Source organism: Phyllobates terribilis, unplaced genomic scaffold (assembly GCF_046119375.1).
Source record: "Phyllobates terribilis strain yellow unplaced genomic scaffold, ASM4611937v1 Scaffold_1042__1_contigs__length_457206, whole genome shotgun sequence".
Taxonomy (NCBI): domain Eukaryota; kingdom Metazoa; phylum Chordata; class Amphibia; order Anura; family Dendrobatidae; genus Phyllobates; species Phyllobates terribilis.
In genome coordinates this window covers 3,010-23,610 of record NW_027363802.1, presented here as the reverse complement: position 1 = coordinate 23,610, position 20,601 = coordinate 3,010, and the positions used below count along the sequence as shown (strand labels likewise).

The 20,601-nt window shown below is 41.7% G+C and overlaps 7 non-coding genes across 7 annotated transcripts; all 7 read right to left on the bottom strand.

The window, feature by feature from the left end:
- Positions 1-9,759: 9,759 nt before the first annotated feature.
- TRNAT-CGU (transfer RNA threonine (anticodon CGU)) lies at positions 9,760-9,832 on the bottom strand. The gene has a single exon. It is a non-coding gene; the product is annotated as a tRNA-Thr (tRNA).
- A 1,624-nt stretch (positions 9,833-11,456) lies between these two features.
- On the bottom strand, positions 11,457-11,529 carry TRNAT-CGU (transfer RNA threonine (anticodon CGU)). The gene has a single exon. It is a non-coding gene; the product is annotated as a tRNA-Thr (tRNA).
- A 1,624-nt stretch (positions 11,530-13,153) lies between these two features.
- TRNAT-CGU (transfer RNA threonine (anticodon CGU)) lies at positions 13,154-13,226 on the bottom strand. The gene has a single exon. It is a non-coding gene; the product is annotated as a tRNA-Thr (tRNA).
- A 1,624-nt stretch (positions 13,227-14,850) lies between these two features.
- TRNAT-CGU (transfer RNA threonine (anticodon CGU)) lies at positions 14,851-14,923 on the bottom strand. The gene has a single exon. It is a non-coding gene; the product is annotated as a tRNA-Thr (tRNA).
- Positions 14,924-16,547: 1,624 nt separating this feature from the next.
- Positions 16,548-16,620, bottom strand: TRNAT-CGU (transfer RNA threonine (anticodon CGU)). The gene has a single exon. It is a non-coding gene; the product is annotated as a tRNA-Thr (tRNA).
- A 1,624-nt stretch (positions 16,621-18,244) lies between these two features.
- TRNAT-CGU (transfer RNA threonine (anticodon CGU)) lies at positions 18,245-18,317 on the bottom strand. The gene has a single exon. It is a non-coding gene; the product is annotated as a tRNA-Thr (tRNA).
- Positions 18,318-19,941: 1,624 nt separating this feature from the next.
- TRNAT-CGU (transfer RNA threonine (anticodon CGU)) lies at positions 19,942-20,014 on the bottom strand. Its single transcript has one exon. It is a non-coding gene; the product is annotated as a tRNA-Thr (tRNA).
- Positions 20,015-20,601: the final 587 nt, after the last annotated feature.

Sequence of the window (20,601 nt, the reverse complement as noted above, 5' to 3'; positions counted from 1 at the left end):
TTACACCAAAGTGTCAAGAGACTCAACAACTCATGGGTCCTGTAAGTTATTTGGATTCCCATTTCCTTTCTAATGGAAAACGTTGTAGAATTGAATGGAAAAGTTCTAAGTTGGTGACAAAATCTCTCGAGAAAAGGAGGGAACAGTGCCCCGTGTGAGGCTCAAACTCACAACCTTCAGATTACGAGACTGACGCACTACCTACTGCGCTAACAAAGCAAGTTGCACCTGCAGATCTGCAGAAGTTTATTGTGCATAGCAGAAAACTTATTTTTTTCATAATGTCACTGAGACGTTAGCGCATCTTTTCCCATATGGTTTAGCGGTTAGGATTCCTGGTTCTCACCCAGGTGGCCCGGGTTCGACTCCCGGTATGGGAATGCACCTTTATCTTAGCTACTGCCACCATTCAAAGACTGACGCGTGTTTTTCAATCAAAAATGTTTCTGGTAGATTTTCACTTTGCAACAAAAATACTTAACATTGGCGATGCATTATGACTTTTGCAAAAGATTTCCTTTTGTTTCATAGCTTAAGCCTTTTTCAACTACACAGTTTTGCACAAAAGTGTCAAGGGACTCAACAAGCCATGTGTCCTGTCAGTCATTAGGGCTCCCATGTTCTTTCTAATCGGAAACAGTTTAGAACTGAATTGGAAAGTTCAGAGTTAGTGACAAAATCTCTTGAGAAAAGGAGGATGGCACTTGTGAGCAAAAAACTCATGATCTTCAAATTATTCAACTGACGTGCCAAAAACCTTGACCATGTAGCGTGTTTTAGCTCTTGTAATGTTTATGTTTTGTATTCAAAGCAAAACACTCTTTTTTTTTTTTTTTTTTTTTTACACCTGTCTTGCTGTTTACTGTACTGCTTACACCATGTGGAGAAAGACTTAGTTAGTATTCCTGGTTGACTGGTTCAATTCCTGCTATGGGAGAGACTTTTTTTTGGGACTAGTGTCCACATTCCAAAGCCGACACGTGCCTTGCAGACAGAATCAGTTTAGGTTGGAACTGCTCTTTGCTGCCAAAAATGCAGACCACCAGATTTTTTGGATATTTATTTGCACAAAAGCTTATTTGATGTCATATCTCAAACCATTCATATCTCTCACTTTTAATTCCTGGGTGTTAAGGGACTCAACAAGCCTTTATCCCTGTCTGTCATTGGAGCTCCCCTTCCATCAATTGGTGATGTTTTGTTACTGAATGGAAAAGAGCTGTGACTCTCTAGCCAAGATAGTGGCAAAATCAGTTACGGAAACAAGGTACCAGTGCCCCATGTGAGAATCGAACTCACGACCTTCAGATTACGAGACTGACGCGCTACCTGCTGCGCTAACGAGGCAAGATGCATGCAATAATCTGCGGAAGTTGCTTGTGCAAAGCAGTACACCTCTTTTTTTTCATATTGTAAGTGAGCTGGCAGTACATCTTCTCCCGTATGGTCTAGCGCTTAGGATTCCTGGTTTTCACCCAGGTGGCCTGGGTTCGACTCCCGGTATGGAAACGCATCCTTTTCTACACCGTTGCCAACATTCAAAGACTGACGTGTGTTTTTAAAACAAACGTATTTCAGGTAGGATTTGTTTTTTTCAGGCAAAAATGCTGAACGCCCGCGTTTTGGCACTTCATTCTGACCCTTCACGCAAGATTCAATTTGGATTCGTAGCTCAACTCATTCTCAACCACCCCTTTTTACACCAAAGTGTCAAGAGACTCAACAACTCATGGGTCCTGTAAGTTATTTGGATTCCCATTTCCTTTCTAATGGAAAACGTTGTAGAATTGAATGGAAAAGTTCTAAGTTGGTGACAAAATCTCTCGAGAAAAGGAGGGAACAGTGCCCCGTGTGAGGCTCAAACTCACAACCTTCAGATTACGAGACTGACGCACTACCTACTGCGCTAACAAAGCAAGTTGCACCTGCAGATCTGCAGAAGTTTATTGTGCATAGCAGAAAACTTATTTTTTTCATAATGTCACTGAGACGTTAGCGCATCTTTTCCCATATGGTTTAGCGGTTAGGATTCCTGGTTCTCACCCAGGTGGCCCGGGTTCGACTCCCGGTATGGGAATGCACCTTTATCTTAGCTACTGCCACCATTCAAAGACTGACGCGTGTTTTTCAATCAAAAATGTTTCTGGTAGATTTTCACTTTGCAACAAAAATACTTAACATTGGCGATGCATTATGACTTTTGCAAAAGATTTCCTTTTGTTTCATAGCTTAAGCCTTTTTCAACTACACAGTTTTGCACAAAAGTGTCAAGGGACTCAACAAGCCATGTGTCCTGTCAGTCATTAGGGCTCCCATGTTCTTTCTAATCGGAAACAGTTTAGAACTGAATTGGAAAGTTCAGAGTTAGTGACAAAATCTCTTGAGAAAAGGAGGATGGCACTTGTGAGCAAAAAACTCATGATCTTCAAATTATTCAACTGACGTGCCAAAAACCTTGACCATGTAGCGTGTTTTAGCTCTTGTAATGTTTATGTTTTGTATTCAAAGCAAAACACTCTTTTTTTTTTTTTTTTTTTTTTACACCTGTCTTGCTGTTTACTGTACTGCTTACACCATGTGGAGAAAGACTTAGTTAGTATTCCTGGTTGACTGGTTCAATTCCTGCTATGGGAGAGACTTTTTTTTGGGACTAGTGTCCACATTCCAAAGCCGACACGTGCCTTGCAGACAGAATCAGTTTAGGTTGGAACTGCTCTTTGCTGCCAAAAATGCAGACCACCAGATTTTTTGGATATTTATTTGCACAAAAGCTTATTTGATGTCATATCTCAAACCATTCATATCTCTCACTTTTAATTCCTGGGTGTTAAGGGACTCAACAAGCCTTTATCCCTGTCTGTCATTGGAGCTCCCCTTCCATCAATTGGTGATGTTTTGTTACTGAATGGAAAAGAGCTGTGACTCTCTAGCCAAGATAGTGGCAAAATCAGTTACGGAAACAAGGTACCAGTGCCCCATGTGAGAATCGAACTCACGACCTTCAGATTACGAGACTGACGCGCTACCTGCTGCGCTAACGAGGCAAGATGCATGCAATAATCTGCGGAAGTTGCTTGTGCAAAGCAGTACACCTCTTTTTTTTCATATTGTAAGTGAGCTGGCAGTACATCTTCTCCCGTATGGTCTAGCGCTTAGGATTCCTGGTTTTCACCCAGGTGGCCTGGGTTCGACTCCCGGTATGGAAACGCATCCTTTTCTACACCGTTGCCAACATTCAAAGACTGACGTGTGTTTTTAAAACAAACGTATTTCAGGTAGGATTTGTTTTTTTCAGGCAAAAATGCTGAACGCCCGCGTTTTGGCACTTCATTCTGACCCTTCACGCAAGATTCAATTTGGATTCGTAGCTCAACTCATTCTCAACCACCCCTTTTTACACCAAAGTGTCAAGAGACTCAACAACTCATGGGTCCTGTAAGTTATTTGGATTCCCATTTCCTTTCTAATGGAAAACGTTGTAGAATTGAATGGAAAAGTTCTAAGTTGGTGACAAAATCTCTCGAGAAAAGGAGGGAACAGTGCCCCGTGTGAGGCTCAAACTCACAACCTTCAGATTACGAGACTGACGCACTACCTACTGCGCTAACAAAGCAAGTTGCACCTGCAGATCTGCAGAAGTTTATTGTGCATAGCAGAAAACTTATTTTTTTCATAATGTCACTGAGACGTTAGCGCATCTTTTCCCATATGGTTTAGCGGTTAGGATTCCTGGTTCTCACCCAGGTGGCCCGGGTTCGACTCCCGGTATGGGAATGCACCTTTATCTTAGCTACTGCCACCATTCAAAGACTGACGCGTGTTTTTCAATCAAAAATGTTTCTGGTAGATTTTCACTTTGCAACAAAAATACTTAACATTGGCGATGCATTATGACTTTTGCAAAAGATTTCCTTTTGTTTCATAGCTTAAGCCTTTTTCAACTACACAGTTTTGCACAAAAGTGTCAAGGGACTCAACAAGCCATGTGTCCTGTCAGTCATTAGGGCTCCCATGTTCTTTCTAATCGGAAACAGTTTAGAACTGAATTGGAAAGTTCAGAGTTAGTGACAAAATCTCTTGAGAAAAGGAGGATGGCACTTGTGAGCAAAAAACTCATGATCTTCAAATTATTCAACTGACGTGCCAAAAACCTTGACCATGTAGCGTGTTTTAGCTCTTGTAATGTTTATGTTTTGTATTCAAAGCAAAACACTCTTTTTTTTTTTTTTTTTTTTTTACACCTGTCTTGCTGTTTACTGTACTGCTTACACCATGTGGAGAAAGACTTAGTTAGTATTCCTGGTTGACTGGTTCAATTCCTGCTATGGGAGAGACTTTTTTTTGGGACTAGTGTCCACATTCCAAAGCCGACACGTGCCTTGCAGACAGAATCAGTTTAGGTTGGAACTGCTCTTTGCTGCCAAAAATGCAGACCACCAGATTTTTTGGATATTTATTTGCACAAAAGCTTATTTGATGTCATATCTCAAACCATTCATATCTCTCACTTTTAATTCCTGGGTGTTAAGGGACTCAACAAGCCTTTATCCCTGTCTGTCATTGGAGCTCCCCTTCCATCAATTGGTGATGTTTTGTTACTGAATGGAAAAGAGCTGTGACTCTCTAGCCAAGATAGTGGCAAAATCAGTTACGGAAACAAGGTACCAGTGCCCCATGTGAGAATCGAACTCACGACCTTCAGATTACGAGACTGACGCGCTACCTGCTGCGCTAACGAGGCAAGATGCATGCAATAATCTGCGGAAGTTGCTTGTGCAAAGCAGTACACCTCTTTTTTTTCATATTGTAAGTGAGCTGGCAGTACATCTTCTCCCGTATGGTCTAGCGCTTAGGATTCCTGGTTTTCACCCAGGTGGCCTGGGTTCGACTCCCGGTATGGAAACGCATCCTTTTCTACACCGTTGCCAACATTCAAAGACTGACGTGTGTTTTTAAAACAAACGTATTTCAGGTAGGATTTGTTTTTTTCAGGCAAAAATGCTGAACGCCCGCGTTTTGGCACTTCATTCTGACCCTTCACGCAAGATTCAATTTGGATTCGTAGCTCAACTCATTCTCAACCACCCCTTTTTACACCAAAGTGTCAAGAGACTCAACAACTCATGGGTCCTGTAAGTTATTTGGATTCCCATTTCCTTTCTAATGGAAAACGTTGTAGAATTGAATGGAAAAGTTCTAAGTTGGTGACAAAATCTCTCGAGAAAAGGAGGGAACAGTGCCCCGTGTGAGGCTCAAACTCACAACCTTCAGATTACGAGACTGACGCACTACCTACTGCGCTAACAAAGCAAGTTGCACCTGCAGATCTGCAGAAGTTTATTGTGCATAGCAGAAAACTTATTTTTTTCATAATGTCACTGAGACGTTAGCGCATCTTTTCCCATATGGTTTAGCGGTTAGGATTCCTGGTTCTCACCCAGGTGGCCCGGGTTCGACTCCCGGTATGGGAATGCACCTTTATCTTAGCTACTGCCACCATTCAAAGACTGACGCGTGTTTTTCAATCAAAAATGTTTCTGGTAGATTTTCACTTTGCAACAAAAATACTTAACATTGGCGATGCATTATGACTTTTGCAAAAGATTTCCTTTTGTTTCATAGCTTAAGCCTTTTTCAACTACACAGTTTTGCACAAAAGTGTCAAGGGACTCAACAAGCCATGTGTCCTGTCAGTCATTAGGGCTCCCATGTTCTTTCTAATCGGAAACAGTTTAGAACTGAATTGGAAAGTTCAGAGTTAGTGACAAAATCTCTTGAGAAAAGGAGGATGGCACTTGTGAGCAAAAAACTCATGATCTTCAAATTATTCAACTGACGTGCCAAAAACCTTGACCATGTAGCGTGTTTTAGCTCTTGTAATGTTTATGTTTTGTATTCAAAGCAAAACACTCTTTTTTTTTTTTTTTTTTTTTTACACCTGTCTTGCTGTTTACTGTACTGCTTACACCATGTGGAGAAAGACTTAGTTAGTATTCCTGGTTGACTGGTTCAATTCCTGCTATGGGAGAGACTTTTTTTTGGGACTAGTGTCCACATTCCAAAGCCGACACGTGCCTTGCAGACAGAATCAGTTTAGGTTGGAACTGCTCTTTGCTGCCAAAAATGCAGACCACCAGATTTTTTGGATATTTATTTGCACAAAAGCTTATTTGATGTCATATCTCAAACCATTCATATCTCTCACTTTTAATTCCTGGGTGTTAAGGGACTCAACAAGCCTTTATCCCTGTCTGTCATTGGAGCTCCCCTTCCATCAATTGGTGATGTTTTGTTACTGAATGGAAAAGAGCTGTGACTCTCTAGCCAAGATAGTGGCAAAATCAGTTACGGAAACAAGGTACCAGTGCCCCATGTGAGAATCGAACTCACGACCTTCAGATTACGAGACTGACGCGCTACCTGCTGCGCTAACGAGGCAAGATGCATGCAATAATCTGCGGAAGTTGCTTGTGCAAAGCAGTACACCTCTTTTTTTTCATATTGTAAGTGAGCTGGCAGTACATCTTCTCCCGTATGGTCTAGCGCTTAGGATTCCTGGTTTTCACCCAGGTGGCCTGGGTTCGACTCCCGGTATGGAAACGCATCCTTTTCTACACCGTTGCCAACATTCAAAGACTGACGTGTGTTTTTAAAACAAACGTATTTCAGGTAGGATTTGTTTTTTTCAGGCAAAAATGCTGAACGCCCGCGTTTTGGCACTTCATTCTGACCCTTCACGCAAGATTCAATTTGGATTCGTAGCTCAACTCATTCTCAACCACCCCTTTTTACACCAAAGTGTCAAGAGACTCAACAACTCATGGGTCCTGTAAGTTATTTGGATTCCCATTTCCTTTCTAATGGAAAACGTTGTAGAATTGAATGGAAAAGTTCTAAGTTGGTGACAAAATCTCTCGAGAAAAGGAGGGAACAGTGCCCCGTGTGAGGCTCAAACTCACAACCTTCAGATTACGAGACTGACGCACTACCTACTGCGCTAACAAAGCAAGTTGCACCTGCAGATCTGCAGAAGTTTATTGTGCATAGCAGAAAACTTATTTTTTTCATAATGTCACTGAGACGTTAGCGCATCTTTTCCCATATGGTTTAGCGGTTAGGATTCCTGGTTCTCACCCAGGTGGCCCGGGTTCGACTCCCGGTATGGGAATGCACCTTTATCTTAGCTACTGCCACCATTCAAAGACTGACGCGTGTTTTTCAATCAAAAATGTTTCTGGTAGATTTTCACTTTGCAACAAAAATACTTAACATTGGCGATGCATTATGACTTTTGCAAAAGATTTCCTTTTGTTTCATAGCTTAAGCCTTTTTCAACTACACAGTTTTGCACAAAAGTGTCAAGGGACTCAACAAGCCATGTGTCCTGTCAGTCATTAGGGCTCCCATGTTCTTTCTAATCGGAAACAGTTTAGAACTGAATTGGAAAGTTCAGAGTTAGTGACAAAATCTCTTGAGAAAAGGAGGATGGCACTTGTGAGCAAAAAACTCATGATCTTCAAATTATTCAACTGACGTGCCAAAAACCTTGACCATGTAGCGTGTTTTAGCTCTTGTAATGTTTATGTTTTGTATTCAAAGCAAAACACTCTTTTTTTTTTTTTTTTTTTTTTACACCTGTCTTGCTGTTTACTGTACTGCTTACACCATGTGGAGAAAGACTTAGTTAGTATTCCTGGTTGACTGGTTCAATTCCTGCTATGGGAGAGACTTTTTTTTGGGACTAGTGTCCACATTCCAAAGCCGACACGTGCCTTGCAGACAGAATCAGTTTAGGTTGGAACTGCTCTTTGCTGCCAAAAATGCAGACCACCAGATTTTTTGGATATTTATTTGCACAAAAGCTTATTTGATGTCATATCTCAAACCATTCATATCTCTCACTTTTAATTCCTGGGTGTTAAGGGACTCAACAAGCCTTTATCCCTGTCTGTCATTGGAGCTCCCCTTCCATCAATTGGTGATGTTTTGTTACTGAATGGAAAAGAGCTGTGACTCTCTAGCCAAGATAGTGGCAAAATCAGTTACGGAAACAAGGTACCAGTGCCCCATGTGAGAATCGAACTCACGACCTTCAGATTACGAGACTGACGCGCTACCTGCTGCGCTAACGAGGCAAGATGCATGCAATAATCTGCGGAAGTTGCTTGTGCAAAGCAGTACACCTCTTTTTTTTCATATTGTAAGTGAGCTGGCAGTACATCTTCTCCCGTATGGTCTAGCGCTTAGGATTCCTGGTTTTCACCCAGGTGGCCTGGGTTCGACTCCCGGTATGGAAACGCATCCTTTTCTACACCGTTGCCAACATTCAAAGACTGACGTGTGTTTTTAAAACAAACGTATTTCAGGTAGGATTTGTTTTTTTCAGGCAAAAATGCTGAACGCCCGCGTTTTGGCACTTCATTCTGACCCTTCACGCAAGATTCAATTTGGATTCGTAGCTCAACTCATTCTCAACCACCCCTTTTTACACCAAAGTGTCAAGAGACTCAACAACTCATGGGTCCTGTAAGTTATTTGGATTCCCATTTCCTTTCTAATGGAAAACGTTGTAGAATTGAATGGAAAAGTTCTAAGTTGGTGACAAAATCTCTCGAGAAAAGGAGGGAACAGTGCCCCGTGTGAGGCTCAAACTCACAACCTTCAGATTACGAGACTGACGCACTACCTACTGCGCTAACAAAGCAAGTTGCACCTGCAGATCTGCAGAAGTTTATTGTGCATAGCAGAAAACTTATTTTTTTCATAATGTCACTGAGACGTTAGCGCATCTTTTCCCATATGGTTTAGCGGTTAGGATTCCTGGTTCTCACCCAGGTGGCCCGGGTTCGACTCCCGGTATGGGAATGCACCTTTATCTTAGCTACTGCCACCATTCAAAGACTGACGCGTGTTTTTCAATCAAAAATGTTTCTGGTAGATTTTCACTTTGCAACAAAAATACTTAACATTGGCGATGCATTATGACTTTTGCAAAAGATTTCCTTTTGTTTCATAGCTTAAGCCTTTTTCAACTACACAGTTTTGCACAAAAGTGTCAAGGGACTCAACAAGCCATGTGTCCTGTCAGTCATTAGGGCTCCCATGTTCTTTCTAATCGGAAACAGTTTAGAACTGAATTGGAAAGTTCAGAGTTAGTGACAAAATCTCTTGAGAAAAGGAGGATGGCACTTGTGAGCAAAAAACTCATGATCTTCAAATTATTCAACTGACGTGCCAAAAACCTTGACCATGTAGCGTGTTTTAGCTCTTGTAATGTTTATGTTTTGTATTCAAAGCAAAACACTCTTTTTTTTTTTTTTTTTTTTTTACACCTGTCTTGCTGTTTACTGTACTGCTTACACCATGTGGAGAAAGACTTAGTTAGTATTCCTGGTTGACTGGTTCAATTCCTGCTATGGGAGAGACTTTTTTTTGGGACTAGTGTCCACATTCCAAAGCCGACACGTGCCTTGCAGACAGAATCAGTTTAGGTTGGAACTGCTCTTTGCTGCCAAAAATGCAGACCACCAGATTTTTTGGATATTTATTTGCACAAAAGCTTATTTGATGTCATATCTCAAACCATTCATATCTCTCACTTTTAATTCCTGGGTGTTAAGGGACTCAACAAGCCTTTATCCCTGTCTGTCATTGGAGCTCCCCTTCCATCAATTGGTGATGTTTTGTTACTGAATGGAAAAGAGCTGTGACTCTCTAGCCAAGATAGTGGCAAAATCAGTTACGGAAACAAGGTACCAGTGCCCCATGTGAGAATCGAACTCACGACCTTCAGATTACGAGACTGACGCGCTACCTGCTGCGCTAACGAGGCAAGATGCATGCAATAATCTGCGGAAGTTGCTTGTGCAAAGCAGTACACCTCTTTTTTTTCATATTGTAAGTGAGCTGGCAGTACATCTTCTCCCGTATGGTCTAGCGCTTAGGATTCCTGGTTTTCACCCAGGTGGCCTGGGTTCGACTCCCGGTATGGAAACGCATCCTTTTCTACACCGTTGCCAACATTCAAAGACTGACGTGTGTTTTTAAAACAAACGTATTTCAGGTAGGATTTGTTTTTTTCAGGCAAAAATGCTGAACGCCCGCGTTTTGGCACTTCATTCTGACCCTTCACGCAAGATTCAATTTGGATTCGTAGCTCAACTCATTCTCAACCACCCCTTTTTACACCAAAGTGTCAAGAGACTCAACAACTCATGGGTCCTGTAAGTTATTTGGATTCCCATTTCCTTTCTAATGGAAAACGTTGTAGAATTGAATGGAAAAGTTCTAAGTTGGTGACAAAATCTCTCGAGAAAAGGAGGGAACAGTGCCCCGTGTGAGGCTCAAACTCACAACCTTCAGATTACGAGACTGACGCACTACCTACTGCGCTAACAAAGCAAGTTGCACCTGCAGATCTGCAGAAGTTTATTGTGCATAGCAGAAAACTTATTTTTTTCATAATGTCACTGAGACGTTAGCGCATCTTTTCCCATATGGTTTAGCGGTTAGGATTCCTGGTTCTCACCCAGGTGGCCCGGGTTCGACTCCCGGTATGGGAATGCACCTTTATCTTAGCTACTGCCACCATTCAAAGACTGACGCGTGTTTTTCAATCAAAAATGTTTCTGGTAGATTTTCACTTTGCAACAAAAATACTTAACATTGGCGATGCATTATGACTTTTGCAAAAGATTTCCTTTTGTTTCATAGCTTAAGCCTTTTTCAACTACACAGTTTTGCACAAAAGTGTCAAGGGACTCAACAAGCCATGTGTCCTGTCAGTCATTAGGGCTCCCATGTTCTTTCTAATCGGAAACAGTTTAGAACTGAATTGGAAAGTTCAGAGTTAGTGACAAAATCTCTTGAGAAAAGGAGGATGGCACTTGTGAGCAAAAAACTCATGATCTTCAAATTATTCAACTGACGTGCCAAAAACCTTGACCATGTAGCGTGTTTTAGCTCTTGTAATGTTTATGTTTTGTATTCAAAGCAAAACACTCTTTTTTTTTTTTTTTTTTTTTTACACCTGTCTTGCTGTTTACTGTACTGCTTACACCATGTGGAGAAAGACTTAGTTAGTATTCCTGGTTGACTGGTTCAATTCCTGCTATGGGAGAGACTTTTTTTTGGGACTAGTGTCCACATTCCAAAGCCGACACGTGCCTTGCAGACAGAATCAGTTTAGGTTGGAACTGCTCTTTGCTGCCAAAAATGCAGACCACCAGATTTTTTGGATATTTATTTGCACAAAAGCTTATTTGATGTCATATCTCAAACCATTCATATCTCTCACTTTTAATTCCTGGGTGTTAAGGGACTCAACAAGCCTTTATCCCTGTCTGTCATTGGAGCTCCCCTTCCATCAATTGGTGATGTTTTGTTACTGAATGGAAAAGAGCTGTGACTCTCTAGCCAAGATAGTGGCAAAATCAGTTACGGAAACAAGGTACCAGTGCCCCATGTGAGAATCGAACTCACGACCTTCAGATTACGAGACTGACGCGCTACCTGCTGCGCTAACGAGGCAAGATGCATGCAATAATCTGCGGAAGTTGCTTGTGCAAAGCAGTACACCTCTTTTTTTTCATATTGTAAGTGAGCTGGCAGTACATCTTCTCCCGTATGGTCTAGCGCTTAGGATTCCTGGTTTTCACCCAGGTGGCCTGGGTTCGACTCCCGGTATGGAAACGCATCCTTTTCTACACCGTTGCCAACATTCAAAGACTGACGTGTGTTTTTAAAACAAACGTATTTCAGGTAGGATTTGTTTTTTTCAGGCAAAAATGCTGAACGCCCGCGTTTTGGCACTTCATTCTGACCCTTCACGCAAGATTCAATTTGGATTCGTAGCTCAACTCATTCTCAACCACCCCTTTTTACACCAAAGTGTCAAGAGACTCAACAACTCATGGGTCCTGTAAGTTATTTGGATTCCCATTTCCTTTCTAATGGAAAACGTTGTAGAATTGAATGGAAAAGTTCTAAGTTGGTGACAAAATCTCTCGAGAAAAGGAGGGAACAGTGCCCCGTGTGAGGCTCAAACTCACAACCTTCAGATTACGAGACTGACGCACTACCTACTGCGCTAACAAAGCAAGTTGCACCTGCAGATCTGCAGAAGTTTATTGTGCATAGCAGAAAACTTATTTTTTTCATAATGTCACTGAGACGTTAGCGCATCTTTTCCCATATGGTTTAGCGGTTAGGATTCCTGGTTCTCACCCAGGTGGCCCGGGTTCGACTCCCGGTATGGGAATGCACCTTTATCTTAGCTACTGCCACCATTCAAAGACTGACGCGTGTTTTTCAATCAAAAATGTTTCTGGTAGATTTTCACTTTGCAACAAAAATACTTAACATTGGCGATGCATTATGACTTTTGCAAAAGATTTCCTTTTGTTTCATAGCTTAAGCCTTTTTCAACTACACAGTTTTGCACAAAAGTGTCAAGGGACTCAACAAGCCATGTGTCCTGTCAGTCATTAGGGCTCCCATGTTCTTTCTAATCGGAAACAGTTTAGAACTGAATTGGAAAGTTCAGAGTTAGTGACAAAATCTCTTGAGAAAAGGAGGATGGCACTTGTGAGCAAAAAACTCATGATCTTCAAATTATTCAACTGACGTGCCAAAAACCTTGACCATGTAGCGTGTTTTAGCTCTTGTAATGTTTATGTTTTGTATTCAAAGCAAAACACTCTTTTTTTTTTTTTTTTTTTTTTACACCTGTCTTGCTGTTTACTGTACTGCTTACACCATGTGGAGAAAGACTTAGTTAGTATTCCTGGTTGACTGGTTCAATTCCTGCTATGGGAGAGACTTTTTTTTGGGACTAGTGTCCACATTCCAAAGCCGACACGTGCCTTGCAGACAGAATCAGTTTAGGTTGGAACTGCTCTTTGCTGCCAAAAATGCAGACCACCAGATTTTTTGGATATTTATTTGCACAAAAGCTTATTTGATGTCATATCTCAAACCATTCATATCTCTCACTTTTAATTCCTGGGTGTTAAGGGACTCAACAAGCCTTTATCCCTGTCTGTCATTGGAGCTCCCCTTCCATCAATTGGTGATGTTTTGTTACTGAATGGAAAAGAGCTGTGACTCTCTAGCCAAGATAGTGGCAAAATCAGTTACGGAAACAAGGTACCAGTGCCCCATGTGAGAATCGAACTCACGACCTTCAGATTACGAGACTGACGCGCTACCTGCTGCGCTAACGAGGCAAGATGCATGCAATAATCTGCGGAAGTTGCTTGTGCAAAGCAGTACACCTCTTTTTTTTCATATTGTAAGTGAGCTGGCAGTACATCTTCTCCCGTATGGTCTAGCGCTTAGGATTCCTGGTTTTCACCCAGGTGGCCTGGGTTCGACTCCCGGTATGGAAACGCATCCTTTTCTACACCGTTGCCAACATTCAAAGACTGACGTGTGTTTTTAAAACAAACGTATTTCAGGTAGGATTTGTTTTTTTCAGGCAAAAATGCTGAACGCCCGCGTTTTGGCACTTCATTCTGACCCTTCACGCAAGATTCAATTTGGATTCGTAGCTCAACTCATTCTCAACCACCCCTTTTTACACCAAAGTGTCAAGAGACTCAACAACTCATGGGTCCTGTAAGTTATTTGGATTCCCATTTCCTTTCTAATGGAAAACGTTGTAGAATTGAATGGAAAAGTTCTAAGTTGGTGACAAAATCTCTCGAGAAAAGGAGGGAACAGTGCCCCGTGTGAGGCTCAAACTCACAACCTTCAGATTACGAGACTGACGCACTACCTACTGCGCTAACAAAGCAAGTTGCACCTGCAGATCTGCAGAAGTTTATTGTGCATAGCAGAAAACTTATTTTTTTCATAATGTCACTGAGACGTTAGCGCATCTTTTCCCATATGGTTTAGCGGTTAGGATTCCTGGTTCTCACCCAGGTGGCCCGGGTTCGACTCCCGGTATGGGAATGCACCTTTATCTTAGCTACTGCCACCATTCAAAGACTGACGCGTGTTTTTCAATCAAAAATGTTTCTGGTAGATTTTCACTTTGCAACAAAAATACTTAACATTGGCGATGCATTATGACTTTTGCAAAAGATTTCCTTTTGTTTCATAGCTTAAGCCTTTTTCAACTACACAGTTTTGCACAAAAGTGTCAAGGGACTCAACAAGCCATGTGTCCTGTCAGTCATTAGGGCTCCCATGTTCTTTCTAATCGGAAACAGTTTAGAACTGAATTGGAAAGTTCAGAGTTAGTGACAAAATCTCTTGAGAAAAGGAGGATGGCACTTGTGAGCAAAAAACTCATGATCTTCAAATTATTCAACTGACGTGCCAAAAACCTTGACCATGTAGCGTGTTTTAGCTCTTGTAATGTTTATGTTTTGTATTCAAAGCAAAACACTCTTTTTTTTTTTTTTTTTTTTTTACACCTGTCTTGCTGTTTACTGTACTGCTTACACCATGTGGAGAAAGACTTAGTTAGTATTCCTGGTTGACTGGTTCAATTCCTGCTATGGGAGAGACTTTTTTTTGGGACTAGTGTCCACATTCCAAAGCCGACACGTGCCTTGCAGACAGAATCAGTTTAGGTTGGAACTGCTCTTTGCTGCCAAAAATGCAGACCACCAGATTTTTTGGATATTTATTTGCACAAAAGCTTATTTGATGTCATATCTCAAACCATTCATATCTCTCACTTTTAATTCCTGGGTGTTAAGGGACTCAACAAGCCTTTATCCCTGTCTGTCATTGGAGCTCCCCTTCCATCAATTGGTGATGTTTTGTTACTGAATGGAAAAGAGCTGTGACTCTCTAGCCAAGATAGTGGCAAAATCAGTTACGGAAACAAGGTACCAGTGCCCCATGTGAGAATCGAACTCACGACCTTCAGATTACGAGACTGACGCGCTACCTGCTGCGCTAACGAGGCAAGATGCATGCAATAATCTGCGGAAGTTGCTTGTGCAAAGCAGTACACCTCTTTTTTTTCATATTGTAAGTGAGCTGGCAGTACATCTTCTCCCGTATGGTCTAGCGCTTAGGATTCCTGGTTTTCACCCAGGTGGCCTGGGTTCGACTCCCGGTATGGAAACGCATCCTTTTCTACACCGTTGCCAACATTCAAAGACTGACGTGTGTTTTTAAAACAAACGTATTTCAGGTAGGATTTGTTTTTTTCAGGCAAAAATGCTGAACGCCCGCGTTTTGGCACTTCATTCTGACCCTTCACGCAAGATTCAATTTGGATTCGTAGCTCAACTCATTCTCAACCACCCCTTTTTACACCAAAGTGTCAAGAGACTCAACAACTCATGGGTCCTGTAAGTTATTTGGATTCCCATTTCCTTTCTAATGGAAAACGTTGTAGAATTGAATGGAAAAGTTCTAAGTTGGTGACAAAATCTCTCGAGAAAAGGAGGGAACAGTGCCCCGTGTGAGGCTCAAACTCACAACCTTCAGATTACGAGACTGACGCACTACCTACTGCGCTAACAAAGCAAGTTGCACCTGCAGATCTGCAGAAGTTTATTGTGCATAGCAGAAAACTTATTTTTTTCATAATGTCACTGAGACGTTAGCGCATCTTTTCCCATATGGTTTAGCGGTTAGGATTCCTGGTTCTCACCCAGGTGGCCCGGGTTCGACTCCCGGTATGGGAATGCACCTTTATCTTAGCTACTGCCACCATTCAAAGACTGACGCGTGTTTTTCAATCAAAAATGTTTCTGGTAGATTTTCACTTTGCAACAAAAATACTTAACATTGGCGATGCATTATGACTTTTGCAAAAGATTTCCTTTTGTTTCATAGCTTAAGCCTTTTTCAACTACACAGTTTTGCACAAAAGTGTCAAGGGACTCAACAAGCCATGTGTCCTGTCAGTCATTAGGGCTCCCATGTTCTTTCTAATCGGAAACAGTTTAGAACTGAATTGGAAAGTTCAGAGTTAGTGACAAAATCTCTTGAGAAAAGGAGGATGGCACTTGTGAGCAAAAAACTCATGATCTTCAAATTATTCAACTGACGTGCCAAAAACCTTGACCATGTAGCGTGTTTTAGCTCTTGTAATGTTTATGTTTTGTATTCAAAGCAAAACACTCTTTTTTTTTTTTTTTTTTTTTTACACCTGTCTTGCTGTTTACTGTACTGCTTACACCATGTGGAGAAAGACTTAGTTAGTATTCCTGGTTGACTGGTTCAATTCCTGCTATGGGAGAGACTTTTTTTTGGGACTAGTGTCCACATTCCAAAGCCGACACGTGCCTTGCAGACAGAATCAGTTTAGGTTGGAACTGCTCTTTGCTGCCAAAAATGCAGACCACCAGATTTTTTGGATATTTATTTGCACAAAAGCTTATTTGATGTCATATCTCAAACCATTCATATCTCTCACTTTTAATTCCTGGGTGTTAAGGGACTCAACAAGCCTTTATCCCTGTCTGTCATTGGAGCTCCCCTTCCATCAATTGGTGATGTTTTGTTACTGAATGGAAAAGAGCTGTGACTCTCTAGCCAAGATAGTGGCAAAATCAGTTACGGAAACAAGGTACCAGTGCCCCATGTGAGAATCGAACTCACGACCTTCAGATTACGAGACTGACGCGCTACCTGCTGCGCTAACGAGGCAAGATGCATGCAATAATCTGCGGAAGTTGCTTGTGCAAAGCAGTACACCTCTTTTTTTTCATATTGTAAGTGAGCTGGCAGTACATCTTCTCCCGTATGGTCTAGCGCTTAGGATTCCTGGTTTTCACCCAGGTGGCCTGGGTTCGACTCCCGGTATGGAAACGCATCCTTTTCTACACCGTTGCCAACATTCAAAGACTGACGTGTGTTTTTAAAACAAACGTATTTCAGGTAGGATTTGTTTTTTTCAGGCAAAAATGCTGAACGCCCGCGTTTTGGCACTTCATTCTGACCCTTCACGCAAGATTCAATTTGGATTCGTAGCTCAACTCATTCTCAACCACCCCTTTTTACACCAAAGTGTCAAGAGACTCAACAACTCATGGGTCCTGTAAGTTATTTGGATTCCCATTTCCTTTCTAATGGAAAACGTTGTAGAATTGAATGGAAAAGTTCTAAGTTGGTGACAAAATCTCTCGAGAAAAGGAGGGAACAGTGCCCCGTGTGAGGCTCAAACTCACAACCTTCAGATTACGAGACTGACGCACTACCTACTGCGCTAACAAAGCAAGTTGCACCTGCAGATCTGCAGAAGTTTATTGTGCATAGCAGAAAACTTATTTTTTTCATAATGTCACTGAGACGTTAGCGCATCTTTTCCCATATGGTTTAGCGGTTAGGATTCCTGGTTCTCACCCAGGTGGCCCGGGTTCGACTCCCGGTATGGGAATGCACCTTTATCTTAGCTACTGCCACCATTCAAAGACTGACGCGTGTTTTTCAATCAAAAATGTTTCTGGTAGATTTTCACTTTGCAACAAAAATACTTAACATTGGCGATGCATTATGACTTTTGCAAAAGATTTCCTTTTGTTTCATAGCTTAAGCCTTTTTCAACTACACAGTTTTGCACAAAAGTGTCAAGGGACTCAACAAGCCATGTGTCCTGTCAGTCATTAGGGCTCCCATGTTCTTTCTAATCGGAAACAGTTTAGAACTGAATTGGAAAGTTCAGAGTTAGTGACAAAATCTCTTGAGAAAAGGAGGATGGCACTTGTGAGCAAAAAACTCATGATCTTCAAATTATTCAACTGACGTGCCAAAAACCTTGACCATGTAGCGTGTTTTAGCTCTTGTAATGTTTATGTTTTGTATTCAAAGCAAAACACTCTTTTTTTTTTTTTTTTTTTTTTACACCTGTCTTGCTGTTTACTGTACTGCTTACACCATGTGGAGAAAGACTTAGTTAGTATTCCTGGTTGACTGGTTCAATTCCTGCTATGGGAGAGACTTTTTTTTGGGACTAGTGTCCACATTCCAAAGCCGACACGTGCCTTGCAGACAGAATCAGTTTAGGTTGGAACTGCTCTTTGCTGCCAAAAATGCAGACCACCAGATTTTTTGGATATTTATTTGCACAAAAGCTTATTTGATGTCATATCTCAAACCATTCATATCTCTCACTTTTAATTCCTGGGTGTTAAGGGACTCAACAAGCCTTTATCCCTGTCTGTCATTGGAGCTCCCCTTCCATCAATTGGTGATGTTTTGTTACTGAATGGAAAAGAGCTGTGACTCTCTAGCCAAGATAGTGGCAAAATCAGTTACGGAAACAAGGTACCAGTGCCCCATGTGAGAATCGAACTCACGACCTTCAGATTACGAGACTGACGCGCTACCTGCTGCGCTAACGAGGCAAGATGCATGCAATAATCTGCGGAAGTTGCTTGTGCAAAGCAGTACACCTCTTTTTTTTCATATTGTAAGTGAGCTGGCAGTACATCTTCTCCCGTATGGTCTAGCGCTTAGGATTCCTGGTTTTCACCCAGGTGGCCTGGGTTCGACTCCCGGTATGGAAACGCATCCTTTTCTACACCGTTGCCAACATTCAAAGACTGACGTGTGTTTTTAAAACAAACGTATTTCAGGTAGGATTTGTTTTTTTCAGGCAAAAATGCTGAACGCCCGCGTTTTGGCACTTCATTCTGACCCTTCACGCAAGATTCAATTTGGATTCGTAGCTCAACTCATTCTCAACCACCCCTTTTTACACCAAAGTGTCAAGAGACTCAACAACTCATGGGTCCTGTAAGTTATTTGGATTCCCATTTCCTTTCTAATGGAAAACGTTGTAGAATTGAATGGAAAAGTTCTAAGTTGGTGACAAAATCTCTCGAGAAAAGGAGGGAACAGTGCCCCGTGTGAGGCTCAAACTCACAACCTTCAGATTACGAGACTGACGCACTACCTACTGCGCTAACAAAGCAAGTTGCACCTGCAGATCTGCAGAAGTTTATTGTGCATAGCAGAAAACTTATTTTTTTCATAATGTCACTGAGACGTTAGCGCATCTTTTCCCATATGGTTTAGCGGTTAGGATTCCTGGTTCTCACCCAGGTGGCCCGGGTTCGACTCCCGGTATGGGAATGCACCTTTATCTTAGCTACTGCCACCATTCAAAGACTGACGCGTGTTTTTCAATCAAAAATGTTTCTGGTAGATTTTCACTTTGCAACAAAAATACTTAACATTGGCGATGCATTATGACTTTTGCAAAAGATTTCCTTTTGTTTCATAGCTTAAGCCTTTTTCAACTACACAGTTTTGCACAAAAGTGTCAAGGGACTCAACAAGCCATGTGTCCTGTCAGTCATTAGGGCTCCCATGTTCTTTCTAATCGGAAACAGTTTAGAACTGAATTGGAAAGTTCAGAGTTAGTGACAAAATCTCTTGAGAAAAGGAGGATGGCACTTGTGAGCAAAAAACTCATGATCTTCAAATTATTCAACTGACGTGCCAAAAACCTTGACCATGTAGCGTGTTTTAGCTCTTGTAATGTTTATGTTTTGTATTCAAAGCAAAACACTCTTTTTTTTTTTTTTTTTTTTTTACACCTGTCTTGCTGTTTACTGTACTGCTTACACCATGTGGAGAAAGACTTAGTTAGTATTCCTGGTTGACTGGTTCAATTCCTGCTATGGGAGAGACTTTTTTTTGGGACTAGTGTCCACATTCCAAAGCCGACACGTGCCTTGCAGACAGAATCAGTTTAGGTTGGAACTGCTCTTTGCTGCCAAAAATGCAGACCACCAGATTTTTTGGATATTTATTTGCACAAAAGCTTATTTGATGTCATATCTCAAACCATTCATATCTCTCACTTTTAATTCCTGGGTGTTAAGGGACTCAACAAGCCTTTATCCCTGTCTGTCATTGGAGCTCCCCTTCCATCAATTGGTGATGTTTTGTTACTGAATGGAAAAGAGCTGTGACTCTCTAGCCAAGATAGTGGCAAAATCAGTTACGGAAACAAGGTACCAGTGCCCCATGTGAGAATCGAACTCACGACCTTCAGATTACGAGACTGACGCGCTACCTGCTGCGCTAACGAGGCAAGATGCATGCAATAATCTGCGGAAGTTGCTTGTGCAAAGCAGTACACCTCTTTTTTTTCATATTGTAAGTGAGCTGGCAGTACATCTTCTCCCGTATGGTCTAGCGCTTAGGATTCCTGGTTTTCACCCAGGTGGCCTGGGTTCGACTCCCGGTATGGAAACGCATCCTTTTCTACACCGTTGCCAACATTCAAAGACTGACGTGTGTTTTTAAAACAAACGTATTTCAGGTAGGATTTGTTTTTTTCAGGCAAAAATGCTGAACGCCCGCGTTTTGGCACTTCATTCTGACCCTTCACGCAAGATTCAATTTGGATTCGTAGCTCAACTCATTCTCAACCACCCCTTTTTACACCAAAGTGTCAAGAGACTCAACAACTCATGGGTCCTGTAAGTTATTTGGATTCCCATTTCCTTTCTAATGGAAAACGTTGTAGAATTGAATGGAAAAGTTCTAAGTTGGTGACAAAATCTCTCGAGAAAAGGAGGGAACAGTGCCCCGTGTGAGGCTCAAACTCACAACCTTCAGATTACGAGACTGACGCACTACCTACTGCGCTAACAAAGCAAGTTGCACCTGCAGATC